The following is a 7,330-nucleotide window of genomic DNA, read 5'->3' as shown; positions in this document are numbered from 1 at the left end:
GTGAGAGGGGGCAGGCTTGGCTGAGGGATACTCCCCCCACCCCACACACACACCCAGTGCACTAATTTCATGCACCGGGCCCCTAGTCTATATATATAAAAACCTAAATGACCATTATGGTGGAGTGACCAGAATGACCATAATGACTGGTCGCTATAATGCATACTGACCACCAGCCACCAGGGGGCAGATGCTCAATGCAGGAGCAGCCCCCAGCCCACAGGCTCCCATCACCGATGGGGCCTGCTGGCCAAACTCCTGGTCTCTCCCTCCCAGCCAGCAGGTCCTAATTGCCCAATCAGGGCTAGCCCCCAGGTTTGAACGGGGAACCGGGGGTGGGTGGTGGCAGACGCAGCACCTTTACCAGTGAGCTGAGGGCCAGCACCCTCCTTAGGGCTAGCCGCCAATCTCCTGTGTCCCTCCCTCCATCCCTTCCCCTGGCCAACAGGCCCCGATCGGCCCAACACCCACCTGCCGTGGTGGCGGTTGACCCTTACCCTTGGCTGGCAGGTCCCGATTGTCCGATTGGGCCTGGGCCCTGGGCTGGGACAGGGAACCGGGGGTGGGTGGCAGCAGACACAGGCAGCGAGGGAATGAGGAGGGGGGGGAAGCAGGGAGGTGGGAAGGTGGGGAGTCACATGGTGGCAGTGAGGAGGCGGCGAGGGTAAATGGAGGAAAGGAGGTGGGGAACTGCATACTGGTGGCACGTGGGCAGTGAGGGAAGGAGGATGCAGGGAGGCAGGGAACCTGATCGATCCTGGTTGCCAGCCAGGCATAGGAACCCCACCTGTGAATGAACTTTTCGTGCACCAGGCCTCTAGTTTTTTATAATATCCAAAATCCAGGAAAAATAAAATGTCTGTCAACTGATGAGTGGATAAACAAAATATAGTATAGCTATACAATGTAATATTATAGATCATAAAAAAAAGGAAGCAATGATATGTGCTGTAATATAAACAAATTTTAATAACATTAATTGAAAGAAGCCAGACATAAAAGTTCACATATTGGATGATCTCATTTTATAATTGCAAAATATACAGTTTGTGCTGTCACATATACTAACCTCTTTTATTTTCATTATCACTTTAAAAACAGTGCTCCTGTAAGGGAGAGTAAATATACTAGGGTAGTTTTACATTGACATTTCCTTAACTGTTTTCTACATGAATTCTAAGATTACTTTCTCCATCACTGTAAATGGACAAACTATCTAAAGCTGGTATAAATAATTAATAATTCAAAAGTACATGCAACCATGACTGAATAAGACTCTAAAGATACCCTTACATACATCCTAAAAATAAACCTACTGGATAAAATTCAATTAATCTTAGAAATTAAATAAAAATCATTAGTGTATTGAAGAAAACAGTCAAAAGGGTGTGCTGTCTTTTTTGCAATAACTATTTGTATTAACATTCTCCTACATTGTAATTTAATTGATAAGGAACATGATATAACTGACTTGAATGTCATGAATAAAAAACAATTGAATTGTTTCTTGACCTGGGCATTCTACTCTTTGCAAGACCATGCTAAGCAAGATGAGAAATACTAACCTCGAAGGGCTATCCATGACAGATTATCTAGATTTGAAATAAAGCTGATTTTCCTCATAATATTGTCTGACTCTAGAAACTGACATTATAATTGCCATATTCCTAAAGAAGAACATTATCGTGTTTTTTCTATAAATGTTTTATTGATTTTTTAGAGAGAGAGGAAGGGAGAGGGTTAGAGAGATAGAAACATCAATGAGAGGGAAACATCATTGGTCAAGAGATTGAGCCCACCATCCAGGCATGTGCCTGACCAGGAATTGAACCAGTGACCTCTTGGTTCATAGGTCGATGCTCAACTATCAAGCCACACCAACCAGGCAAGAAGAACATTCTTTAAGATATTTTTTAAAATATATTTTATTGAGTTTTTACAGAGAGGAAAGGAGAGAGATAGAGAGTTAGAAACATCGATGAGAGAGAAACATCGACCAGCTGCCTCCTGCACACTCCCCACTGGGAATATGCCCGCAACCAAGGTACATGCCCTTGACCGGAATCGAACCTGGGACCTTTCAGTCTGCAAGCCGACGCTCTATCCACTGAGCCAAACCGGTTTTGGCAAGATATTTTTTAAAATAACAATTTGAATATTGTCAGAGGAGAAAAACAGAGAGAGGAAGACTTCTCTACAACATTATGAATGTTTTAAAGTACCTTAAAATTAAGATCCCCTCCCCCCACATAGAGCTGGTAGTATCTGTTAACATGCAGAGTAAAATTTCCCTTAAAACAGAAAATAAGTAATGTATATCCTTTCAGGGGATATATTAAAATATCAAACATGGTATTTTAATTTTAGGAAATGGTATTATGCCATACTAAATAATGAAGTTAAAAGGAAAAATACAGCCAAATATAGGTCTGTGTGAATGTGCCTAGAGTCTTATTTAGATTTTATTTTGAAAGGCACAAGTGTTATTTACATTTTTATGAGTTTCAGTGTTAGGGTACAAATTTAGAAGGTTTTAACTAAATGCAGATATTTAATATCAAAATATCCTTGGGAAAAAACAAGCAGAATTGTTACTAAGTGACCCAAAACAATAATGTTGCCCAGCAACAGGTGCCCAGGAATCAGAACTTTTCCCTTCTCTGGTCCTAAATTAAAATTTCTGAGACATCAGTGAGGTCCCCTCCCCAAGGGCTCTGGGCGATTTCACATCAGGATGCCAGGAGACCTTCCTAGAAAAGTCCCTGTACAGTTCACCTTCATACCCAGGTATTTCTTTAGCTTTACCCTGCCTTATTGATCTAATGCATATTTAGCAGTGTGTCCTAGCTCATGTAGAGCTTTTGATAATTATAATTAATCAAAATTTTGTAAGTAAGAGTGCAAATACTATTGTCATCTATTGTGGATTCTTTGGTGTTTTCTCTATCAATGATATCATATACAGACAATGACAGTTTTAATTTATTTTTTAGGCATTTTATGTTTTTATTTTTTTTGTTCTGTTGTTATGATTACAATAAACATAGAGGGTTGATCACATTTCTTGCTTTCCCCCTCATTTAAAGGAATATTTAATTCAGTTTAGAAATTTTTAATGACCCAACGTCCATTTCACTAATGCTGGTGTCTTTGTTTAATCTGTCCAATGCAGAAGCTTCCCTCTACATTCAAATTATAGACAGGTTTGGAAAGCAAGGAAATCTTGTTACATATATATTCTTAAATATATTAAACAACAATCTGTTTCTAATTATATGATAAGTTTCTACAAGGGCTTCAAGACTAATAAATGGAAATTTATGATGTAAAACTGAAATTCTATATTCTCTAAAGGTAAACAAACAATAATCTGGGAAGAAAAAATATATTAATACATTTGATGGCAACCTAGATAATTTGGGGACATTGTGTTGTGGTCCAAATAGCATGAACTTTGGAATCAGACAAATTGGAGTTTAGAAGGACTTGATGGCTCCTAAATTAGTTACCTAAATCTTCTGAGCTTTTGAGGACACATTTTTTTTTCATGTGAGAATAATGACACATTTGAGAAGATCACTTTTCAGCTAAATGAGAAAACTTAAGTAAATGAGCAAAAATGTGTTTGTTCCCTCTCTTTGTCTCCTCAAAAATAGTTGTATCATTGACATTTTATGTTAAAAAATGTAAACTTATAAAAGATTGCATAAATGTGAAATTTCCATGTTATTGATAGTGGGATAAAAATGTTAACATCTATTTTAACACAGTATAATGTATTATTCTAAGTAAATGTATGAATAGCCAGATAAAAATATTTTAAAATCCCATTACAGTAGATTTAAGATATATATTTTCTCTGACATAAAAACAAATGTTATAAAATATGATATTTTTACTTATAAGCTCCCATTTGTAATTGAAATGATTTACATATTTATAAAACAATGAACCAATATTCTCTTTATTCTTTTATTATATAACTAGAGGCCTAGTGCATGAATTCATGCACAGGTGGGTTCCCTCGGGCTGGCCAGTGATCGTGGCCATGGGAAGTTGGCCAGCGGGGAGAGGAGTTGCAGAGGTTGGCTGTGGGAGTGCACTGACCACCAGGGGACAGCTTCTGCATTGAGCATCTGCCCCTTGGTGGTCAGCACACATCATAGCGACCAGTCGACAAGTTGTTTGGTCATTTGGTCGTTCGGTCGCTTAGCCTTTTAAATATATATATATGTATATACACTAATCCAGAGATTTTTTCCATTTCTAAGTAATACAACAAAAGTTTAGCAGAATTTTAAAATAGCATGTTAAATGAGCTTTTAAAAATCACAAAAATCAATGCTTGATTTTATGAATAAATTAATATATTTCAATATTTACTAATTACTATCTTTACTTTTTATTATAACTTTTTTATTAAACAGTTGCCTTTATAATAACTATGTAAGAAAAAATGTTAAGAACTAGCATGAAAACCTCAAGTGGTGTTTAAGAAAGATATAGTTATTTTAGAATTGAAGAGAGATTTTTCAAAATGATACAAATAATAAAAGGAACAGAGTACACAATATAACTAAGAGTTGCATGTTGACTAACAAATAACCTTTTTATTGGCCTAGTTATTTTCCATTTCTTCCACAAATTTTAATGCTTTTCAAAATAAAGGAGATACAGATTTGATTAAGTATATACTTCTGAACATCATGGTAAACTCAAGTGGTTAAAGAAGTGTATAAAATATAATTTGTTACCATCAGAAAGCAGCCTGATGTATCAACTCAAAAGTTTAAAATTGGTTCTTAATATTCAAACAATGTCAAAATGTAGTTTCCTGGCTACAATATAAAACAGAGGGGCTGGGCACAAGTCAGCATCCAATTGTACCTATATAAAATAATAAAATAATAACTAATACAAGAATAAACTATGTTTTGGGTACTCACAACTGTAGTCTCTGAAGAAGGTTGGGAAGGTGCCCAATCATTATTGTACACCATAATGGTTTCTACTGATTCCAGGGTAAGGAAGAAATTTGATTGCTAATTATAAAGCTATTGAAATATTATTTGTACCTTCAAGATATATTTTAACCATTATAGTGTTTATTTTCTTTGTGAGATGTGCTTATATTTTTTCTTAATCTAAGAAATGAAATAGATAGTGAAAGAAATAGGAAGACTGACAGGACACTTGACTGACAGAATCTATGTCCATCTTAGGTCATAGAGGTTTTGTTTCCTTCCCTATCACCATACTCTGGCTATTCTGAAGAATTAACCTATCAATTAAAATTCCTCAAAATTTTGGAAATTTTTAGGAATTGGAGACCAAATCTAGGCTCCACATTATGTGTAGAAATTTTAATTTTATTTATTGGTTGATTCTTTAAAAAATATATATATTTTATTGATTTTTTACAGAGAGCAAGGGAGAAGGATAGAGAGTTAGAAACATCGATGAGAGAGAAACATCAATTAGCTGCCTCCTGAACACCCCCTATTGGGGTTGTGCCCACAACCAAGGTACACGCCTTTGACCAGAATCAACCCTGGGGCCGCCCGTCAGTCCACAGGCCGATGCTCTATCCACTGAGCCAAACTGGTTAGGGCTATTGGTTGATTCTTGTATGCTCCTTGACTGAGGATCAAACCCACAAATTTGGCTTTTTGGGATGACACTCTCTCTATTCTCCTTCTGGCATCCCCATGATGTGAAGTTGTCCCAGAGGCCACTTAAACTATCCTCATTTTTTAAAAATTATTTTTGTTGTTGTTCTGATTGGATGTTTTCTGCTTTATAATTTCCCAAATCTCTGATTTGATCTTCTGCTTCATCTACTTGACTCTTGATTCCCTGTTATGCATTCTTCATTTCAGTTAAGGTATTTATTTCTGTGGTACTTTTTTTATGTTTCCTATCTCTTTAAGTTCTCAGTAAATTAATCTACTCTTCCCCTAAGCTCATTGAACAAGCTTACAACCAGTATTTTGAACTCTGTATCTAATAGATTGCTTGTCTCCACCTTGTTTAATTCTTTTCTTGGAGTTCTGTTCTTTCATTTGAGGCATGTTTCTTTATCTCCTCATTTTGACAGACACCCTGTGTTTGTTTCTATGCATTAGGTAGAACTACTACATCTCCTGGGTTTGGTAGAGTGGTCTTATGTAATAGGTGTCCTGTAGGGTCCAGTGGAACTGTCTCTTAGATCATCTGAACTAGACGCTCCATGTGTACCTACTGTGTGGCTCTGTGTACCTTCCTGTGGTAGTTGACCTTTGATTGCTATTGGCACCTCAATGGGAGGGAATTACTCCCTGATCCCTTGGCTGTGACCACTGTGGAGAATCAGCCAAGCAGGGGCCAACTCCATGAAGTAGGATTTACATCAATGTCGCTCGGGTAGATGCTGAGTCCATTCCTTTAGTGTGTCCCTTGCGGATGAGGTTAAATGGTGCTTCCACATGGTCTGAAGCTGTTCACCAGATGTGCTGGCTTGGGTGCCTCTAGGAGGTACAAAACAAGGTCAGCCACCTGTGCCCTACCCTGGATCACCTGGCATGATCTACAGAGTGATCTGCAGATGGCAACCACTAGTGCTGGATCTGAGGCTACTTAGCAAGAGATACGCAGAATGCTGAGGCCAGCTGCTGCTTATTTGAGGTATTTTAGGAAAGTCCAAAGCATGAGACAAGATAGGTCATTTGAATGGAAAAGGAATCAGAAATTGCTTAGGTGGGCATGCACATTGGTTGGGTTGGTGTCTCAAGGAATCAACAGGGCCTGGCGTACAGTATTAGCTAGGTTGATGGAGGCTCAGATATGCAGATATGTGCCTGTCTACTAGCTCTGTGCGGGGCTCAGATAAAAACAATGCCTTCTGCCAGCATTTCCATATGAAAAAGCTGCCCCTCCAGCTCACACCTGATGGCAGATATTCCAGTTCCTCCCATATGTCCTCGGTGCCTATTTCTCCAGCACTGGAGCTCAGAGTACATGAGTCTGAGTAAGTCCCTATGTGGACCCTTTAAGAAAAATGTTTGGGACTTCACAAAGTAAGACTCTGTCTTACTCAGCCACAGTCTCTGATGGTTTTTATAGCCAGAAGTTTGGGAGACTTCTCTTCCTGACCCTGGAACTTTGGGCCAGGGGGCCTGGTGTGGGGCTGGGACTGCTCACTCCTCTAGAGGAGCCTCCACAACCAAGCTACCCTTCCCCATCTGTATCTGCCACATGTGAGCGTGGGGCCCGCCCATTCCACACACCCACCCCTTCTACCCGTCTTGATGTGGCTTCTTTTTTAAATCCTTAGTTGTAGGACTTCTGCTCA

The sequence above is a fragment of the Myotis davidii genome, unplaced genomic scaffold (genome assembly GCF_000327345.1).
Source record: "Myotis davidii unplaced genomic scaffold, ASM32734v1 scaffold440, whole genome shotgun sequence".
Lineage (NCBI taxonomy): Eukaryota > Metazoa > Chordata > Mammalia > Chiroptera > Vespertilionidae > Myotis > Myotis davidii.
This window is presented reverse-complemented; position numbering follows the sequence as displayed.